Here is a 21182-nt window from a genome sequence, read left to right as displayed (position 1 = left end):
GGAAAAAACTAAATGGTTGCCCGTTTGCAAAATGTCTGAGACAATATTCCTACTCCATGATGGGGATTCTCACATGATATGATAACTACCATTGACAATGAAGAAGCATTCACCTGCAACTTACTTCAGTGAAATGCAACACTGTTTAATATGTTTATCAACAACTTGCAGAAGAAGATAGAATGAATCATCATGTTTGCAATGACATAGAATTAGAGAGAATAGTCAATGTGCTCAAGGCCATGGAGAGGGACCTAAATGGGCTAGAGAAATGGACCAACAGGAATCTCATGAAATTCAAGAACAAATGCTGGATGCTGCACTGGGCAGAAAACACTGGTGTAAATGCACAGGGCAATGGCTGCCTTGGAGAAGCTTTGAGGGAAGGGACCTGAGGGCCTTGATAGACACAAGTTGAGTGTGAGCCAGCAGTGAGGGTTGCCAAGATGGTCAGCATCACCCTGAAAGATATCCATCAGGGCATAGCTGAGACGTCAAGAAAAAGGATTATCTCAGTCACTTCAACACTGTGAAAGCACAGCTTTCAGGATCTAGGAGGAGTTACTGAGGAGATGTAGCTAGGCTTTTTATGAAGGAGGAAAAGTTGCTGAGTCAAATAAATAATAAGGAGATATATGAAAATGAGTAATAAATTTTCTTACCGTTTTCATGCATTTCTAAAACAGTAAAACTTAAAAAAAATTGATCTGAAATATTACCATGCACTTTTGCATACACACCTTGATTTTTTTCTTCCTTAAGAAAGTTCATATTCTCCCAAAATTATTAATAATTTTTCACAGGCAAAACAGTGGTACTAGCAAGCAGAAAGAAGATACAGTGCAAAAAAAAATATTCTGCACTGACTCAAGAAGGGGAAGTAGGCAGTTGTCCCCTTCACTTTTCATCATACAATCAGGAACAGTCTTCAGTTTTTCTTACCTCCAAATCTCAGTGTCAACTTTATGCTTGCTCTTCTAGATGTTGATACTGCTTTCCTCCTCAATTTATCTGTCTCATCCTTTGCATCCTTTATTCCACCATATCAAATCAACTGATGGTTACTGATGTGGCAATTTCCACAGTTCCCTCAATTTCACAGATAATATCGAGACGGTCAGAAAGAACTTACTGTGGTGCAAGGACAGAAAAGACATTGTGCTGTCTTGATTTGCTACCAAAGCCCTCTGCATTTTTGTTTTGAAGATCAAGCAGTTCATTTTAGAAACAGATTTTTTTATTTCATGAGTCTGTTTGTCAAAGGTAGTCAGTTGGAATCTACATTGTTCCATTAGGTTAAAGCTAGAAAACACTGTTTATTAGTGCTATTTTCTCTCTTAGGTCTTTAAAAATAGTCATTTAAATGATGATTTATTTCTTTTATATAAACAGTTTTTAAAAGTAGCCTCGGAAATTTTCATATTTCTTAGCAGGAATGGGGTGGCTTATGGCTATAATAAGAATAGAAAAGCACAGAAAGGTCAACTGATTATAATGAATTACTTGTGGAAAGTAGATTTCATCATTTTGGTCACAAACCACACCAAAAATGTATTATTCAATCCACTTTTTTAAATAGGAACAGAAGTCAACCAAAGTTAGCTACTTTACCAGGACAGGCTTCAGAATCAACAATGAGGCATCAACATGTATAGGTTCAATTTTCAGCTCAAAATAATTAGGTACCATAAAATGTTTATTAAAACAAGTCTACTTTTGACATTTACTCTGAAATGATGCCATTTTTAACTAAAAGAAAAATTCAGTGAGTTTATAAGTGCCTTAAGAGCTCCAGACAGAATTCAGGTTTCTGAAGAGCCTTTGTGAATACACTGACATTTAGTTTACAGCAATCATAAGAAATCCTAAAAAGTTCTATATTTTCTCTATTAGCATATCAAGAAAATGTTTTGTCACAGTTACTGCCACCAGTCAACATGAAGCATTAATGCTTACTTAAAATGACAGTGCTCAGAAACTTGTATGAGTTCTCAGCATTGCTAATGATGGATAAAAGCCAGAAGTATTTTGTGCACACACTGAATGATAAAACAAAGACATACAATGAAAAGGCAAATGAATACAAAATTAATCTTTTTAATCCAGCAGAATTTGATACTAAACAAATGGACAAAACAGATTAGAGATTTTTTAAAAATTATTTTTTTCTGTTCAGTTATCAAGCTCAGGCACTGAACAACAAAGAATTCGACTAAGGAAGGCCAGAGTATGGACTTCATTTGAACTTAAACTACTTGTACATGACACAGAATACACAGCAGTGCTAGAGAAGACTTGTGTGTTCCCTGTATTCTTACATATTCCTCCTCTCATCATATCCCCATGTCTTCTGATTAATGTTTCAGTACATTTATCGCTCTACATCACACATCGCCTTGTAAAGCACTGAAACTCTCCTGTGTGTGACATAGGCTAAGTGACAGCCCAGGTGAGTAGCATTCCTCATGAGTAAGGGAAAGAAAAACAGGAGTGGCCTGGTCTGCAGGACCCACCCCACAGGGAGAAGCACTCTCACCGACTACAAAGACTCACATAAGCTGTAACAATCTGTGGTGGGGGAAAAAAGTTTTCCCCCTGGAGTTAAAAAAAATGGTAACCCCCAAGGGGGTGGTGACCCTTGGGGTTGAGCCAATGAGCGCTCCAGCGAAATATAAACATATCACACCAGACAGGAAAAGAAGAGGGTAGTTGTTGTTGAAGAGGAGAGTGGCCATGTTGTGAAAGCCTCGAGCTGAGGGGCCAGGAGCCCCGTTGGGGGCTAGGCCCCCCAAGCCCCCACTGGGGGGCTGCAGGAACTTGGAACTGTGTTAGACTGGGCCAAGTATCTGTAGTTAAGAACCTGAAAGTTTTCTCCACTGTGAGTGGGCAGCAGGAGCAGCGGCAGAGCAGCAGTGAACGGAGAGACTGTAGCTGAAAGCCAAGAAATAAGGGAGAAGCAGCAGAGACGGCATGCAGCCAAGGAAGACACAGAGATCTCTAATGGAGAGAGAGAGAGCAGAACTAAGCCCTACAGAGAGAGAGTTTGGGGTAAGAACTGAAACAAACTCCCCAAACTCCTCTGAGACCTCCTAGAGAGGAGGAGATGATGGACTCCTATTTAAGGAGAGGAGTCTTGGAGTGCAGCAGCACCAGGGAGAGAGAAGCTAAGAAGCTCAAGACGTTCTGGAGCTGGACTGGGATGGCCAGACGGAATGCAGAGGGGGGTGACCTTGGCCCCCCCCGCTGCTGCTGCCAAGTTGGCAACAGCCTGAGACAGAGCACAGGAGCTCTGATAGAACTCTTGAGGTAAAGGCTTTTAACTGAGAGCTGCCCGAGATGTTCTGACTCAGGGGTGAATCTCCTGAGGAAAGGGACCATCATGAAGATTCCTGCACTTTGTGATATGACGTGGTAACACAAGCTTGTCCCTGATATAGCAGTCCAAGGGAGAGAGGGGGGAGAGGAGACTCCCTTGTGTGTAATGGACGAAGATCCATTACAGCTGCTGCACGGAAGAAGAGAGACACTGCTGCCCTGAGAGTGGAAAGGATCTTTCCTTTTTCCTTCTGGATCTTTATTTGGAGGGAGAAGAGATTGATCCATTGTAAATACTGATTTATCATAGGAGAGATAGTTAAGATTATGTATATGATGTATTTATTTGTACAGTGCTTGTAATATAATTCCTTTTCCCCCCATATTGAATCTTGTGTTGTATCTGGAAAACCCATCTCACACTGGGTTGAGATGTGGGAGGGGGGCTTGGATTCGGGAATTGGATTTTAGAGCTCTCAAACCACGACACAATGTCTTATACCTGACAACGGCATCCAAAATTATCTCTGGAAAATTCTGAAATATACCTTGAAAGTGCAGGCATATATGTGTAAAAACAGGGAAAAGAGGGAAAAAGAAAGGACATGATCACAGATGCCTATGTCCAACCTTTTCTAAAAATTTATGAAAAACTTAGTTTGCAACTACAGATGAATTTTAAAGATTTCTATACTTAAAAAAAAGTATTTGTATCATGAGCTGGTGGCAGTACTGGGGGGTCTGTTAAGGCAGCCCCTGTGTGGAGCAGTCAGGGCTAAATCCCTTGCAGCCCCTGCACTGTGGGCTGTGGAGGACCCTGTGATCGAGCAGGTGGCTGTTTCCTGAAAGAAGATGCATCCTGTGAAAAGAACTAAACAGTTATTTTATAAAACTTGTTTGGGGACCATTATACTCAATAAAGTAATAAATTATAAGATTTTACTCAGGTTGTCATGTGAAAAGCTAAAACTTCCACCTTTGCAGATTATCCTCTCCTATCCGCCAAAGGCTTAAATATCTACCTGAGTACATTCAGTGCTCAGAAAACCATATGACAGACAGTTATCCTTTATTCTGGTAACTAAAGACAGCCCCTTTCCTCTAGACATGGAATAAATTTTAAAAGCGCTTCTCTTTGACTTTTCATATATAGAGCACCACCTTTAATTATTTTATTCCAGAAAAAGCTTTGGCTACTTTGCTGTTTTCCACAGTCATGGTATTTTGATTCAAGTTTAGTATACATCCTGGATTCTGATAGCAACATCAAAGGAATAGCAAGTAAATTTTACATTTGCATATGAGACAGTGAGATTTCAGAGAAAAGCCTACTATACTGACCAGTAAGTGTATTATACCCATTTGCAGATGCAAATATTTCTATTTGAAGCTCAAACTCAGTTTTTTCAGAAGAACTAGGTTAACTACAACAATTCTGCATGCTAAATTTTCAGTGAAGGTCTCACAAAATACGCCTAATGTACTGGATTGCAAAAAAAAAAATCTTAGTGAATAAACTACTTTATGTTGCATAGTTTTCCTTGGGTTTTTTGTTTTACAACACCTACACAGAAATAAGAAAATTCAAGAACATGTCATCCAAAACAGAAATACTTCATTTACTTTCTAAATTAATTATAAGAGCATTTGACACCCTTACTTGCTTTTCCTTAAAGAAAATAAATAGAAAATGTTTTCTTCCCTAAAAGCTCTATTCAGGTGTTATAAGCATTAACAGGAATCAGAAGATACTACTGAAGTATCAACTACAATGTTGTCAAACTGTTCCTAAGTCTAAAAACATCTGAAAGGGAAAAGTGTTGAAATACTAGTGTATTAAAGATTAGAAAGTTATGGGGGGTTGTGGCATGAAAATATAGCTACCAAATGCATATCTGGTTCAAATTCAAATCGAAAGGTTGAATAAAAAACAGCTGCATCAAAAAGTACAAGTCCCTACAGGTACAGATTCTTCACAGATTGTAAAGGCAATTGACCATCAAAGAAGTCAGAGTGCTATATGACACCTGATAATGCAAACTCTTGTTTTCCCAGGTTCTAGAAAAGAAATGCAGTCACTTGAGTTCAGCATAGATGAAATCAGGAACACCCATATGAAAGACTGATGAATAAATAGGATAACACAAAATCAGTTTAATTCAGATGGCACTGAAGGGATAAAGTAGACATGTAGTCACGTCTTTCTGGCATATATTCATAACATTTAACAGCTGGACAGCAAAAGATAAAATATAAACACAGATTTAGCAATATAAAGGCTTACTCCAATTCTGCATTTCCTGTGATTCTTTGTTCTTAACAATTGATTTCCAATGCAATTTATTTTAAAATTGTTTGAAGACTTCAAGTAATATTAGTAAGAAATATACAATAGGATAAAAATGAATAGCCAAGAAAAGGCTACTGCAGTTTATTTTAATTTTTAAATCTATGCAGAAGTACAAACAAATTCTACATGCAGTTCTTCTCATCGTACTCGTTACTATTTCATATGTTTCATCTGTTTTCCATCACATAGTTAAAATTATGATATAATCCTCTGGTTCTCCCATCTCGGCTGCCAATTCCAATGGTTGAATGTGGATAGGGAGGGGGAACTCCAGCACCAGGGGTTTCTTCAGCCCCAGACGCTGGAGGGGAGAGGTGCTCCCCCCTCCCCCCACCACGCGGTCCCATGGCAGCCACAGAGACAGCACACAGGACGTGGAGAGGAGGCAAGAGAGAGAGTTTATTGTTGGGGGTGTTACATTTATAGGGTTAGGAGGATTCACAGAGTAACCAATTACAGGTCTCAAGGGGCTTACAGGAGCACCCAATCACAGGAAGGGGTTAACAACCAATAGGAAGGGGTTGAAAAGGTCTAATGAGAAGACTTCTTGATATCTTCTCAGGACATTCCTGAGACAGAGATAACACTTGCCGTGGGGGGCCTTGGGAAGAAGAAGCATGAGTTAGCAAAGAGACTACAAAAAGCCATTTTGAAACATGTTTAAACAACAGTTTCTCATATACTGCAGATTTACTGCCACATAATCCTGCTATCCTCCATGACCCAATCTGGTTAGTTTTGGTTGGTTTTGATTTTTTTTTTTTTTAATATTATGTAGACTGCCTATTTTTTTTCTCCAGTTCACTTAGAAGTCAAACTTAGTGATCCTCAGCAAAAATAAAATGAAGACTAAGTGCCAAATGCAGCATTTATACTTGCTCCCATGCTTCTTCATATTTTTTATCTAAGTTCAGGGCAATGAAAATCAATCAGGTCTGTCAGCTCACTGGTTTCAGATGCTAGTTCAGTAGCTAGTTAAAAGTGACTTTCTGTCTCGAATCCTGACTATCTTGTCACTTAAGCAATGTGTAGTCCTGAAGATTAAGCAAGATATATTTGACATTTTCTTCTATATTTGGTTTATATGTAAAGGTTTTAGTAATGAAAAGGGCTGCAGGGGTGGCTTCTGTGAGAAGAGCAAGAGTGGTAATGCCTCTCGCTAGCTCCTTTTTTTTAATAAGAACATATTTAAGAAAAAGTAAAAAATTCTGTACAGTCACCACAAAAGAGGAATGAGAAAAACAGGAGAGAAACAACCCTGTAGACATTGAGGTGAGTGCAGAAGGAAGGAAGGGGAGAAGGTCCAGTCACAGGTCCTGTGGGAGAGACCTCATACTGGATCAGGGAAACATTGTGAGGAGGAAAGAATTATAGGGTCAAAGAGTTAGGAACTGGACACAGCCCTGTATTCCTCCTCCTGTGTTGCTTGGGAAGGGGGAGAAGGTAGAATATTTGGGAGTAAAGTTGAGCCTGAGAAGAAGGAGGATGGGAGGAGGTGTTTTTGAGTTTGGTTTTGGTTTTCACTACTCTACTACGTTATTAAGTGGCAATAAATTACATTAATTTCCCTAAGCCGAGTCTTTCTCATTCATGAGAGTAATTCGTAAATTATCTCCCCGTCTTTGACATCTGTTGGCTGTCAAGGACATCTGTTGACAATCTGTTGGAGTCTGAAAGTTCAGATACCAGAAAAAGAAACCGGGTATAAGCAGAAACCTTGGACTACAAAAGCTGGGGAGAGAAACCTGCATTTGAGGGCCAGATAGGATGTCACCTGTTTGGAATGTCCTGACAAGATACAGAGACACTGTGCTGTGATGTTATCAAACCTCTGCCTAAAATCCATTGTTGTTCTCCCCCTCCCTGTGTATCCTGGGTATTCTGTAAACATTGAATATCTCTCCCCATGTAAGTCCCCAAAATGTAATCCTAAAATAAGTGTTTTTTCCCCATGATGTAAGTGCTAAACCCAAAAGGTGTTACTTGGGTTTTTCCCTTACCTCATCCCTGTAAAACCCCCTGTTTATAATAGCTCAGCCTCACTATTAACATGTAGACCCCAGACCCTTAAAATATCAGCTTGTATGTCCAATAAAGGATTCCATTTTTTTGCCTCTACCTGAGATTTTCTTAACATTATTGACCTGCTATAATGATCCATGAACTTTTTTACTGTATTTTTTCCACCTGTTGAGGGTCTTACACCCTGAGTCTGGAGCTATGAGCTCACCCAGGTGTATTACTTTTAAAAATCTACAAGCCTCCAAAAGTTTGCCCACTGAACTTTTGCAGAGCCTTTGGTTCTTTAATACCTTGAGAAAGCATAAAGAGAGAACGCTCCACATGTTTTCTCAGGAGATACTTTTAATTTTAGATGAAATATGGGAGAAAATAAGGATCTTGGCAAAAGTTTAAAAGGGGTAACACACAACCAAAACATAGCACGCCACCAAAGCTGTGACTTAGCACACACTAACCCACACAATTTAGCAAAATCCAACCCACCGATTTTAAGTTACCCAAAATATTAAGTAAGAAAAGAGATTAAGAGAAGAAACAGGAGTAAAGAAAGAGAAAAGAGATTAAGAGAGATTAAGAGAGGAGAATAAGAGAAAAATTATTATTAAATAGCTACCATAATCTTCCATGAGATTTTAATCCAGTCTCTCACAGAGGGTGAATTAAGAGAGCAGCTTGGTGGGCACCTGAAAGGCAGCTAAGTTTAACCCATCACAGTTTCCTTTCAGCCAAGGCATAGAAACATACATAAGAGGTGACTGCACATAAGTTTTCATTAACACTGCAATACCACTATGTATAAATAGTAGGCAACCACATAGAGACAAATAGGGACTTATGGTGTAGTTGTGGAAACAAGGTGTAGGAAAGCATGCACATAGTAAAATCTGCAAGATGAGAACCAAGGGTGAAATCAGAAAGAAAAGATATGTGGTAAAACATTCTGAAGAAGGGTGTCTGGTGCAATCAGAATGATCCTGCAGAAAAAAGAAGGAAAATGACTGACAAAACTAGAATGAGTCCTCATTCAAAAAGATTAAAATGAGCTACGTGACAAGCAGATAGATTCTCTCTATTTTACTCTTTGAAGGAGGCTGAGGAACATAAATCAATGAAACTGGAAAGGTGAGGAATAAAGTAGAAGCACACAGTAGTTCCCTCATTGAGACGTCTCATTGAGGGAACTTGATCTCCCCATCTAAGACCATTAATGACCACAGCCATCTGTGTTAAGTTAACTTTATGGCAACAACTCTCTGGAGTAACGTACTCCAAGGTAATTGTAGATAAAGTCTTAAACGACTAATTTTATTCTATACAGCATGACAATAATGAAAAATGTATAGGAACTAATTATTAGCAGTGTGTAATATTAATTAATGACCATCCATTTTTGTTCTGAAGTTTTGAAACTCACCTGGCTTATCAGCCTTTTAAGCAATCTAAAGACTTATATATGCATATCCTTGATATGCATATAAATAGGCATGCATTCAGTTGCAAAAGCTGCACAAATCCTAGATTACCTATTTTTTAGTGTGTTCAATGCTGAGTTACACATCTCAAAGAGTCAAACATTTTGATGCATATGGAGTCAATAATTCTTCAGAGAAGGTATCCTAAAGGAGAATAACAGGGCCTACATTTTCTGGACTACAAAAAACAAAGACAAAAGCCAACAAAAACCACCCCACAACAGTTTCAATAGCAACAACCAATTACTGGTCTACAGGTTTCAGCACTGTTTCTAGCTGTTGCTACTAAGTGTATAACATTGGGAAAAACTTCATATTTCTGTCTTGTAGCCCTCAGACTAATTAACTGCTTGTGTTGTGGTCATGTAGCTCCTTGATTCCCAAGAAAGGCTGACATGCCTATGATGAAGAGAATTTTTTTTCTGTGTGTCAGACACAATTACAAAGGGTTTGAAAAGCAAAGTGTAATATTATCTCGTAATATAGCAAACATGCTACAAGGAATACAATATATTCATTCTCTTGACATTAAACATGCAGTGTGTGCTCTAGTGCCTCTGATAAGCAAATCTAACTGAAGCTTTAGAACATGTCATATAAGGAAAAAAATCATACTCTATTGAAATTCATCTAGTTGAGAGCACGAGGAGGTCTATCCCGTAGGGAACAGGATGTGCTACTCATATTACTGAATACTTCAATCCAAGCATAGTTTTTCAATTCCAACCCCTCTTTACAATTACTCAGGGTCTAACGCCACTTAGGATCTTTTCTAGAGCAGTACCACAGATTCTGCTGCAGTAGTTTAATGACCTACTTGTCAAAGAGGTAGTTAATAACTAAAAAAATCCCTCTATTTTATCGTTTTGAGCACTAAACTCATTCTCAGATGGGAGTTTTAAATACGTATCTTCAGTCCAAGATATTAAAGATAGATAAGGCACAGGTAACATGTCACCAGTTGCTAAACAGAGTCAAAAGGTCAGTGCACTGATTTGGGCTGGGATAGAGTTCATTTTCTTCTCAGTGGCTGGTGTGGGACTGTGTTTTGGATTTGTGCTGAACACAGAGTTCATAATATACAGATGTGTTTGTTATTGCTGAGCAGTGCTTACACAGAGCCAAGGCCTTTTCTCCTTTTCATGCTGCCATGCTGGTGAGGAAGTTGGGTGTGCATGGGAGACTGGGAGGAGACATGTCTGGGATCAGTGACCCAAAAGGGATATCCCACAACAAATGAACTCATGCTCAGTATATAAACTGTGGAGAAGGAGGAACAGATTAACTTGCTGATTAACTTGTCTCCAGTTTAGTACAAGTATCAGGCATAGTTAGAACTACACACATGTCTACAGACTGTAGCTATCAGTTGGCGGTTCAACATACTCCTTCGTGAACTGCAAACTCCACAGGAGTTAGTGTTCAAGTGCTTATTCAAATACCATCAGAATTTCATCAGAGTTACAGAAAAATAGTTAGTTTAATGAAATGTTTTACTGTCATAGAATCATAGAATCATAGAATCGATTGGGTTGGAAAAGACCTCCGAGATCATCGAGTCCAACCCTTGGTCCAAATCCAGTCCATTTACTAGATCATGGCACTCAGTGCCACGTCCAATCTGCGTTTAAAAATCTCCAGGGATGGTGAATCCACCACCTCTCTGGGCAGCCCATTCCAATGCCTGATCACTCTCTCTGTAAAGAATTTTCTCCTGATATCCAACTTAAATTTCCCCTGGTGGAGCTTAAGCCCGTGCCCCCTTGTCCTATTGCTGAGTGCCTGAGAGAAGAGACCAACCCCCACCTGGCTAGAACTTCCCTTCAGGTAGTTATAGACAGTGATGAGGTCACCTCTGAGCCTCCTCTTCTCCAGGCTAAACAACCCCAGCTCCCTCAGCCTCTCCCCATAGGACTTATGCTCCAGTCCCTTCACCAGCCTTGTTGCTCTTCTCTGGACCCGCTCCAGCACCTCAATATCCTTTCTGAACTGAGGGGCCCAGAACTGAACACAATACTCAAGGTGTGGCCTCACCAATGCAGAGTACAGGGGAAGGATCACTTCCCTGCTCCTGCTGGCCACGCTATTTTTGATACGGGACAAGATCCCATTGGCCTTCTTGGCCACCTGGGCACACTGTTGGCTCATGTTGAGCTTCCTGTCAATTAGTACCCCCAGGTCCCTTTCTGCCTGGCTGCTCTTCAGCCACTCTTTGCCCAGCCTGTAGCACTGCATGGGGTTGTTGTGGCCAAAGTGCAGGACCCGGCACTTGGCCTTGTTGAACTTCATCCCACTGGAGTTAGCCCATCTCTCCAGTCTATCCAGATCCCTCTGCAGAGCCCTCCTGCCTTCCAGTCATTTCAGACTCATGTCCTCCACTGCATATTTTCCTTATATGTGCTCCCTTATGATTTATACTTTTTTCTTCCTTTATCAATACTGCAAAGACACCCTTCCTTTACTAAGTCCCTGGAAACTAGACATAATATTGTTCTTTTGAAACACATACACTTAGGTCCTATGTGAAGTTTCAGAGATTATATTATGAATCCTCCTACTTTATCTCTTAACAGAGGTGTGAAATATTGATGTAAGCTGTCATCTGTTTCCTTGCTCCAATATGTCCAAAATATTGGGATCCAGAGAAATACTAGATAAGAATTATGATTTTAGTTTGTATTATCTCATATTGTTTTGTTTAGGAAGCTTTAAAATAGTCACATATGAATAACATAGATAACTGCTGTAAGTAAAAAACCAAAGATAATAAGCTAAGTTTACACTGAAATTTCATTCATTTTATAACAGTGTCAAACAGTATCAGAACATTTATCAAGCTATTCAAAATACATCAAGTGTCTACAAAGACAAAATAAAGCAAACACTGGGTGCCTAACAAGTCCTAAAACTAAGAGGGTCAGAAAACTAACACATCAGATTTTACAATCCGAACCCAATAAACAAGAAGTGTGACCTTACGGCAAGGATATGTTATGAACTAACTTAAAATGTATTAAGTCCAGCAAACCAGCTGAAAGACCCAAATTAAACTGGTAATTTAGAAAAAAAAAAAACCTGGTGAGAAATTAAAAGTACTGAGAATTATTATGACGAAGACTGTCTGACAGCATCCAGATCTGAATTTCCAGGACAGTACACCAGCAAATTTCTGCAAGCTCTAACAGCATGATTGCAAGTAACAAGAGGAAAGTCACTTGTGATCTATACATGACTCATTAAAAATGGAGGGTCATAGAGCAAGCAAACCCATCAAGTGAAATAGAAAAAAAAGAAGTTTATGCTGAGTTTGAGGAACTTTGAAATGCTTTGCATTTAGAATACACAGCCCACTCCTCTACAGAGAATGCTTGAGAGGGGTCCTCAGAGGATAAAAAGAATGCCAGAATGGTTACCTGTTGGGATGAGGGGATTATGGCCATTGCTGCACAGAAAAAATATCCAATACTGTGATACAAATAAAGATAACACTCTTGATCACTGTTATTTTCTTGTGGGAAGGATCGTAGTTGCATAAGGGTGCATATTGAGGCATAAGAAAAATTGAAATAAAAAACGAGAGAAGAAATATTTTTGTTTAACAATAGAAAACTATGTAAATAGACTCAAGTATTTTGCTTCCTGTTTAGAGATGATAGGCTGCAGGAGACATCTAAAGATTCAGAAAACCCTAACTAAAAATTGTTCTAAAATAGGGGGGGAAAATCAAGTAAATGAATATTCCTGTAGTTTACTACACTGTGTAGAAAGATGGGATTTTTTAATTACTATTTAGGTCAGAAAGAATTTTTTTAAAACAATAGTTTTAAGAGTTAGTATATTAAATCTTATTAGTTCCAAACTAAGAACTAAAGCTCTAAAGTTCTGAACTAGTTGAGTTCTGTCACTAAATGATTCATTGGTACTAGTAATGTACAAGTTATTCAAATGCATCTTTTTTTTTTATTTCCTGATTTACCCATTATTTACAAATGTCATACTAATCCAGAGACCAGGACCTCTTTCTCTTCAAGCCTATGATAGATGTGAGAAGTGTTTCTGTTCTGGATGACTGGGAGCATGCAGTATGGTCTATGAGCCATAATAAAACTAGGAAATTGGCTTTTTATGTGTAAATAAAGGCTGGTATCCTCAGTATGAATATTTATAAAGTCCTACTGTACTCCATATTTAAGTTGTGTTATAAGAAAAAATAGAAAACAGGTGGTGGTGCACACAAACCAAGCATAGAAAAACTGGAGTTTGCAGCATGTTTTAAAAATCTGAGTTCAGAGGTTCTACACACTGTTACATTTTAAATAGTAGCTTTCATAGAACTTTGAACGCTTTATTGTACTAACTTGACTTGTCCTTTAGAACCAATCCATCACCATTGTTATTTCCAGTATATAAAATGACAACAAATATTCCTCAAATAGCTTGTTAAATAAACAATACCTTTTCTGAGACTGGCAAGTCTATTATTAGTTCTGTGGTTTTGTCATTCAACTCTTAACAGATGCATTGCCTCCCTAAAACAGCCCTCCAGAAATCACAGCTTAACCTACCTACTCTAACAAAAAATTTGAAACTTGTAGCAATTAATTGCTTAAGCATTCTTTCCTATTAAACTATTTAGTACCTCTTCAGGCCCAAAATATTCTATACAGTAGTATTACTGCTCCCTTTCCAGTAAAAATAAGTCTTATTTGTCTGTTTGACTATAATTTAAATATGAGGCAAGCAGGAATTACAAAATATCCAGCAAAAGTGTGGGGAGACAACTGCAAGTTATCACAACTAAAAAGGACTGGGATACATAAACAGAAGTTTCACAATGTCTATATATGTAAAGAAGGTAACTCTTCACCACTAAGTTTTACGTAAATATATAAAGTGCCAGATTAATCAAACTGTTTGCTCAAACACAAATCCCATATAAATCACACATGATTACTACGTGCTATTTCCCAGAGAAGTTGGTATTTTCCCCTAGAAAAGAACTAATCGATTATAAAATAAATTCTCGTTTTGATGGAGGCAGAAGCACAGACAGCTAAAGCAGATTGGGATTTTTGCCTGGGTTTTCAAAGACAGCCGGTAAACTAGAAACAGCTCACAATTTTCTTCTTTTCTACCATGGTTGTTACAATCTCATTGAAGGGTACAGAAGCATAACCTTTATTCTTATGAAGTTAATTTAAAATGAAAGCATGAAAGAGTGAATGGAGAGTTCACATGATACAGAAAACTGAGTTTTTGAAAGGCATTCTTGAAATGAATATGGATATGCAGTAAATATGGATATTGAGATGATAATTCAGGGATAATTTTGAAGATCACAGCCCCTTAAAACTGGTTAAAGATCAGAAATCATTAAAAGCTTTTCCCTCCAAGAAAATTTCTAGTTTTACTGTGTAAGTTGTACATAGGAGAGATAGGAAGGCAACTGTTCCCTCTGTAGCTACAAACACAAAAACAAACAAAAAAGTAAATATTTTTAACAGCAGTTATTTTTCTGAAAAATTATAACATGCCTAACTTTAAAAATGACAGGTGTAATTTCAGAAGTACAAACAGAAACCACATCAGCTCCTCTGACTGTCTTCTAACAAACTGTATGTTCTCTGAACATACATTCAACCACCCACCAAGGGTCTCACAGGTAATCTCATGAAAATTCTGGGTAATAATTTGCATTGCATGATTTAAAAGAAGTGGGATAAAATTGAAACTGAGCTTTGATGCCATCTACTCTCAAGTGAAAATTGCATTGCTGAAGAATTAAAATAAAGCTAAACACAGGGAAGGATTAAATAGTGCCAGACATTCAATGGGAGAGAGGCTTTGGTTGATAAAGAATCAGTTTTTCTTCAGTTCTCAAAGGGTAAAATGTCTCAAGAATAGCACTTTAAACCAATCACCAGGAGTATCAAAATAGCATAAATATTTTTAAATTTCTTACTGATCAGGGAAAAAAAAAATTACAGAGTACCACAATTTTTCTTACTTTCCCCAAAAAATTTCCTTTATATAAGGAAAAATTACACCACTTGCTAGTGCTCCAGTGGCCACTAGATGTCAACAGAATCTAACAATCTAACACTTTAGATTTTATTTTAAATGAGGTGCAAAGAAATAGGTTTGAAGCTATCTTTGCTATGCGCATTTGTATTGATATACGCTTAAGCAAATGTATACTACTTAGCTCCATACAAAATCCAATCCAATTCAGCCCAAAATCCAAGCAACTAAACATAGTAGCAGGAAGGTAATAATCCATACACATAAGCACTTCCAAGTTCACCCAGGCACATGTAGCTAATCACATTGTAAGTATAATTTTTGAGGTATCATCTAAGCTGCCAGCAGTTGTCAAAATAGGCTGATCTTTGTTGCCTGGATAACTAGTGAACCATAACACATGCTCACATTCAAATTGGAAAAGGCTAGAATAACTCTTTCTTTTCCTACTTTAAGATATGTGCAATTTTATGCAATAAAAGTCTATGAGAAGATCTGTGGCAGATTTGCCATGACCTACATAGTGTATGCAAATAGCCACATTCTGCTTTCTTTCTTGAGCACCTTGCTTCTTTATGACACATTTTTATGTCTCTGAGAGAAAGAGCAGAAGCTTATTTTTACTTTTGTGTTAATCAGGGGAACTGGAATGAAGAGAAATAGAATTTTCCCTGTGAAAAGAAAAAAAAAGGCTGAGCATTCCTTCATTCTGACAGGAAAGGGGAGGCTTAAACTTTCACTGCTGAGATACAGTAAATTAATTACTTTTCTTCTTTTTGAAGTTCAGCGGCCTAAATATCAAGACGAGCACACACCCTGATGACAGTCTCTCACTCACAATTGCATCAGTTTAAGTTATAACAAATCACTCCAGATCTAACAGATGCCACAAGTGTTTGTCAACCAAAATAAGGAGCCCAGAAAGATCTTACCTCCTTCCACCTTTTGATTTTTAAAAATCATGCAGAATATGAGCAAAATTATTTCATACTATAACAGATGGAGTTCCAGATAGGGAAATTTGCCAGTCTTTAATTCAAAGATTCAATAATTCAGTAATTTCTAGAGCCACTCTTAACCACGCAATTGATAAATAAAAAACTTAGAGGAATTTTGTAATACTTCTAAAACTGGCATTATCATTCAGGTCAACCAATTATTCATACCACAGCTGTTTCAAAGAAAAGCTGAGTAGAAACTCCGGGATCCAAATTGTCTAAATGCTATCAGTTTTGTTCAAAAATACTATGGTATACTATTCTTCCTTTTAATTGTGAAAGCATTAATATACGTATACTTTACATTTACTACCAAAGAGTTCAGTTGTTAAAATTTTTTTTTTATTTTTTTTTCACATCTAAATAAAGACAACTAGGAATGATAGACTGTGTAAACAAAAGGGCATATGTAATTTTCAAACAATGAGTGAAAATGTGGGTCACATATTTATTTCTTTCTGGACTTTCGAATAGTTGGATATAGTATCTAACTAGATGTAGTTCAGATGAGTACACTTCAGAGGAAACTTCCCTCTTGCTTCTTTCTGAGTTGTTGCAGCAACTATTCTGATTATTAAGATTTATTTGGAGGAGCAACACATGCAAGTATAGAGGAATCCTCACAACTATAGTGCAGATATCAGGAAAAAGCACCCCATAACCTAGAAAAGACAAAACAAAACAAATTTCTTCAAATCTACCAAGCTATCTCTTTTATTTTTATAACAATTATTAATTAAGTAAATCTCTCTCATCTATTCTGGCTTTTAAAGCTTTCAATTTGCTCCATAAAGCCCAACAACATTCAGTTATATGACCAATGTTATTTTTGCTATGATCATTATAACATGAAAGACAGACATTTTGACTCTCCTCTCCTGTACTGGTCTGAGCTCACATTAATGAGTCTTTTGCGCTTTGGTCCATTTCAGCTGTGGTGAACTGAAAACAAACAAGCAACACTTTCTACTCCTTCTCTTAAAATAGAATTATTTGCAGTGGCATACTACTGGATGCTTCGATACACATTCAGAGAACATTTCTATGCAAGATTGTTCCAAATTAATGCAAAGTATCAGATTTTGAAAACTTGGCCTAAAATATCTGAGATAAAAAAAATCCTGCAGTTTGAACCCTTCTCAGTTATGAACACAATAAGTTACAGTAGTTTAGTAACAGAGTGCCCTTTAAGCAGCTAAAACCACTTTGTGGGACTTTGTCTTTTTTTCCAGTTAAAACTGAAGATGCATTTTTATGAAAGTTGTACCTCAAGATTACAAGTACCAGAAGTTATTAAAAAGAAAAAAAAAAAAGTTACACTAGCATGCAGTAAAATATCTCCAAGATAAAGGAATTTGGAATTTCTCACTGTAACGCATTTACTTTAGCGCTCTTGAAGATGAAAGTTTTGACATACAATATATAAGCAGCTTTCCAGAATGTACATTGATTCCAGAAGTGATCACACTGATAATTACAGCACAAGGGACTAAGTTGCCTAAAAGGAAATTGGAAAGTGTGACAGAAGGGAAGAAAACCAAAAATAAACCCAAGAAAAACAAACATTCCCGAAAGCCTCTTAAAATAGAGAAGTAGGAAGAATGAACCTATTTAAGCATCCAGAAGATGATGACAGGAACTGGAAGAAGAGAAAAGGAAGCAGTGATGGAAAGCAGTGGTTATTGCAGCAACTGGTATTTTCCAAAGATGACAGAACATTTATCCCTGTAATGATAATCCTATGATTATTGATGATATGGAGGATACCTGCTGGAAGGTATTTGTGTTCCTATGCTAGAAGAAGAGTCTTTTTCTTGCCAAATGGAAGGGCAAAGCTGTTATTAAAGTAGATTCTGCTTCAGAGGCATCTGTACCACCCAGAATAGAAGGCCAGCCTTTTGGCTTGAGGTTTGGTCTTTGTAAACTCTTCCAAACTAGCACAGTTGGTCAAAGCTCTGGAAAGCTATGAAAGATCCATTGGTATACAAACATACATGCATGTATATTTCCAAAAATATGTGTTATATATACTCCTAGATATATTTTTACAGTAGAACATCTCCTTACAGTAAAGACCTTACATATGGTTGATAAACTTACCCTCCAATGCATAATTTCCATCTTCAAACAGTCACAGACAAAATCATTGTTCTGTGTGTCTATACACAAGGGAAAAAGCAGAGTGGATTAAAAATTACCTCCTACATCCATAAGAAAGGATGATCTCTATAAATTCTGTCTGCTTTTTAACTGTCTCTCTCTAAATCACTAGACTATATGTTACTTTGCACTTGTCATATATAATTCCTGAATGACCAAGGCTGGCAACTTCCATTTTTATGTGTTAGCTATTTTATGTATGCATGTGTAAATATCAGTCAAACCATAAAGTAATCAGGACAAAATCACTATTACTTTAATTATATAGTAAAAGACTAATTTTATAGTCATGTAAAACTGCTGGATTTCTCAAAGAGCTGTATAGCATTGCATAATCCCTAGCAATTATTGTCATCAGGCAATAAATCTTTCGTCAGCAATATAATACACAGTAAATTATACCAGGAATGCAGCTTTGAAGAATGACAGGATGACATATACAGTGTGGAAAAGAGAATCACCTATGTATTTCTGGCAAAAACCCAAAGCAAGCTCATTAAAATCAAGATGTTTACTTCAGTCTACCTGAGAACCATCATCTCATGTGAAATAGATTACAATGGATCACTATATCTGATGTGAAATAGATTACAATAGATCCCATAGTGAATTCTTTAACATGCACAGCATCTATAAACATCCTGAATTTTTATTGCTGTGCATAGTGACAACAAATATAACTAAGAATACTTGGGCTTTTTTCTTCCATTATGCTAATGGTCCCAGTGCATGTGAACCAAGTACTGCAGGCACAATGCCACAAGGTACTCAAAAACACCCCTCCTCTTTCCCCTCTCCATTGCTTCTCACTATCAATGAACAGGTCTCAAAAAGATCTAGACAGCCTCCCAAGAAGAAAACTTTTGACATCTTTGTGCACATCACATGGAAAGGCAATACAGCCATATCAGCAGAAAAAAATTTGTCTGTCAAAAGAAGCCACTATACTGGCATAAGGCCTGATAGAACTTCTATATCAACATATTACAATTCTGACAGCATAGATAAAACTCCTTTTTTCAATCACTGCTCTTCTCAATTTGTCTGTTTTTGGGCTGAGTTTTTCTTATAAGGCTGCCTGAAAATTAGCTTTTGAAATTACACAACTGCTTTATTCTAATAGATCTCTTCGTGAAACAGTAACATGGACAAGTGAACTTCACATCTAGGAAAAGGGAAAGCCTATCCGTATTCTGGTGTTATGCTGGACAATTTCCAGTTCAGAGTCAGAAAGATAAAATCAAACAATCAGATTTCATTTGCATTTCTAACATTAAAAATCTTAGAAACTTGGGTTGCATAGTCATCATATTTCATTCATTGTATTCATTGTTTTAAAAGAATAAGACCAGCTTGTGCTCCCTCCTACTTCTCTCCGTTCTTTTTCTAAAAGCCACAGAAAAAAATTGTTTTAAAATGAAAGGCAAGAAAGACTAGTCATCAAGAGGCTAAGATTGTCTCCATGTCGCTTACTCATTACTTAACTGTCTGTCACTGAGAAAAGAAACAAGAAACACAGGAATGAAAATGCCCAATCTGACTTGCCCATTTTACATTATAAAGAACAGGATGAGAAAGTGCAAGCAGAATGAACTGTATGTTCTGCTACATAGGACTGGGTATATTTAAGAAGGTCACTGCCATAGTGGGACAGAGAAGGATTCAATAACTCAAAGCTACAACAGATGATACTATGTTTTTGGTTTTTTTTTGCTAAAGACGTAAACCCATCACAATTCGAAATGGGCTGGAAGAAACTTTATTTGAGGTCATAATTGTTTCTTATGAACTCTTGCTTTTTTCTGTGAAGGAGCTTCATCACTATGGATGGAATAGACCAGCCTAATTTGCTACTGGTGTCACTTGTGGCTTATGTGACCTCATTATACATGTAGTCAGCATGGATTTTTTCTGAAACCAACAAAATACTGTGGTTTTTTCCTGCTTGGATTTTGGATGATAAATTTAGGATTGGACAGCTAAGAAGTAGCTTTGACAACTGTGAAATTGACATCAAAGTATTCAAGAAAATGGAATGCAAACAATTTGAAAGGCGTAGGATTTTCAGCTACCTTTAAGAACTCTGCTTTGTTTGCTTATGACATCTTTACTTACCACTACATGTTGAAAGACCAATGCCTAATACACTTCCATGAAAGATTCTTTATAAAAGTCAGTGGATGTGCTGTGTCAATTATTGAAAGGATTTGCAATGCAGAAAAATTTGGGGAAAAATACTGACAACTCTGAAATTTTTGAGTGTCAATCATAAGGTAAGTAAATATACCTCTATGCCATTTAATATTAATAATCACAAAACTAAGTCACAGGAAGATTATTAATCAAGTTATATCAAAATCATGATGAATACAAATATGCATAGTTTATCTTATCTCAGGGGAACTAGACTGATTTGTTCTTCTTGGGAATCTGCCTCCAAGTATAGGAACCTGAGGATGTCAGAAAATAGTTGTGAATATAAGTGAATATAAGTCTAAACCTTGGTTGACTCCTTAGTTCCTTTGATATAAACTTTTAATATGAATTTATGGAATCCATTGTTATTTGTGGATGCTTCCTGTCTGTCCTAGATCATCTGTGAGACAGACTATTCTTGAGGAAGATGAAGAGGCTCTGAATATTTTTAGCTTTAGAATTTCCTACTTTTTCATACAAAAATTACTGTAAATCAGATTAAATAGTAAGTAGGGTTTTTTAAAAAACCCTAAACATTTAGATATCAACAATTTGATTGAAACAAGGGATTACTAAGAAAATCAAAATCAAGAAAGCAAGGTACAGCAAGAAATTAGATAATTAGTATGGGAATATTACTCTGGAAAA

Source organism: Pseudopipra pipra, chromosome 1, assembly GCF_036250125.1.
Source record: "Pseudopipra pipra isolate bDixPip1 chromosome 1, bDixPip1.hap1, whole genome shotgun sequence".
Lineage (NCBI taxonomy): Eukaryota > Metazoa > Chordata > Aves > Passeriformes > Pipridae > Pseudopipra > Pseudopipra pipra.
The sequence above is the reverse complement of the archived record's forward strand: the minus strand, read 5'-3'. Positions refer to the sequence as shown.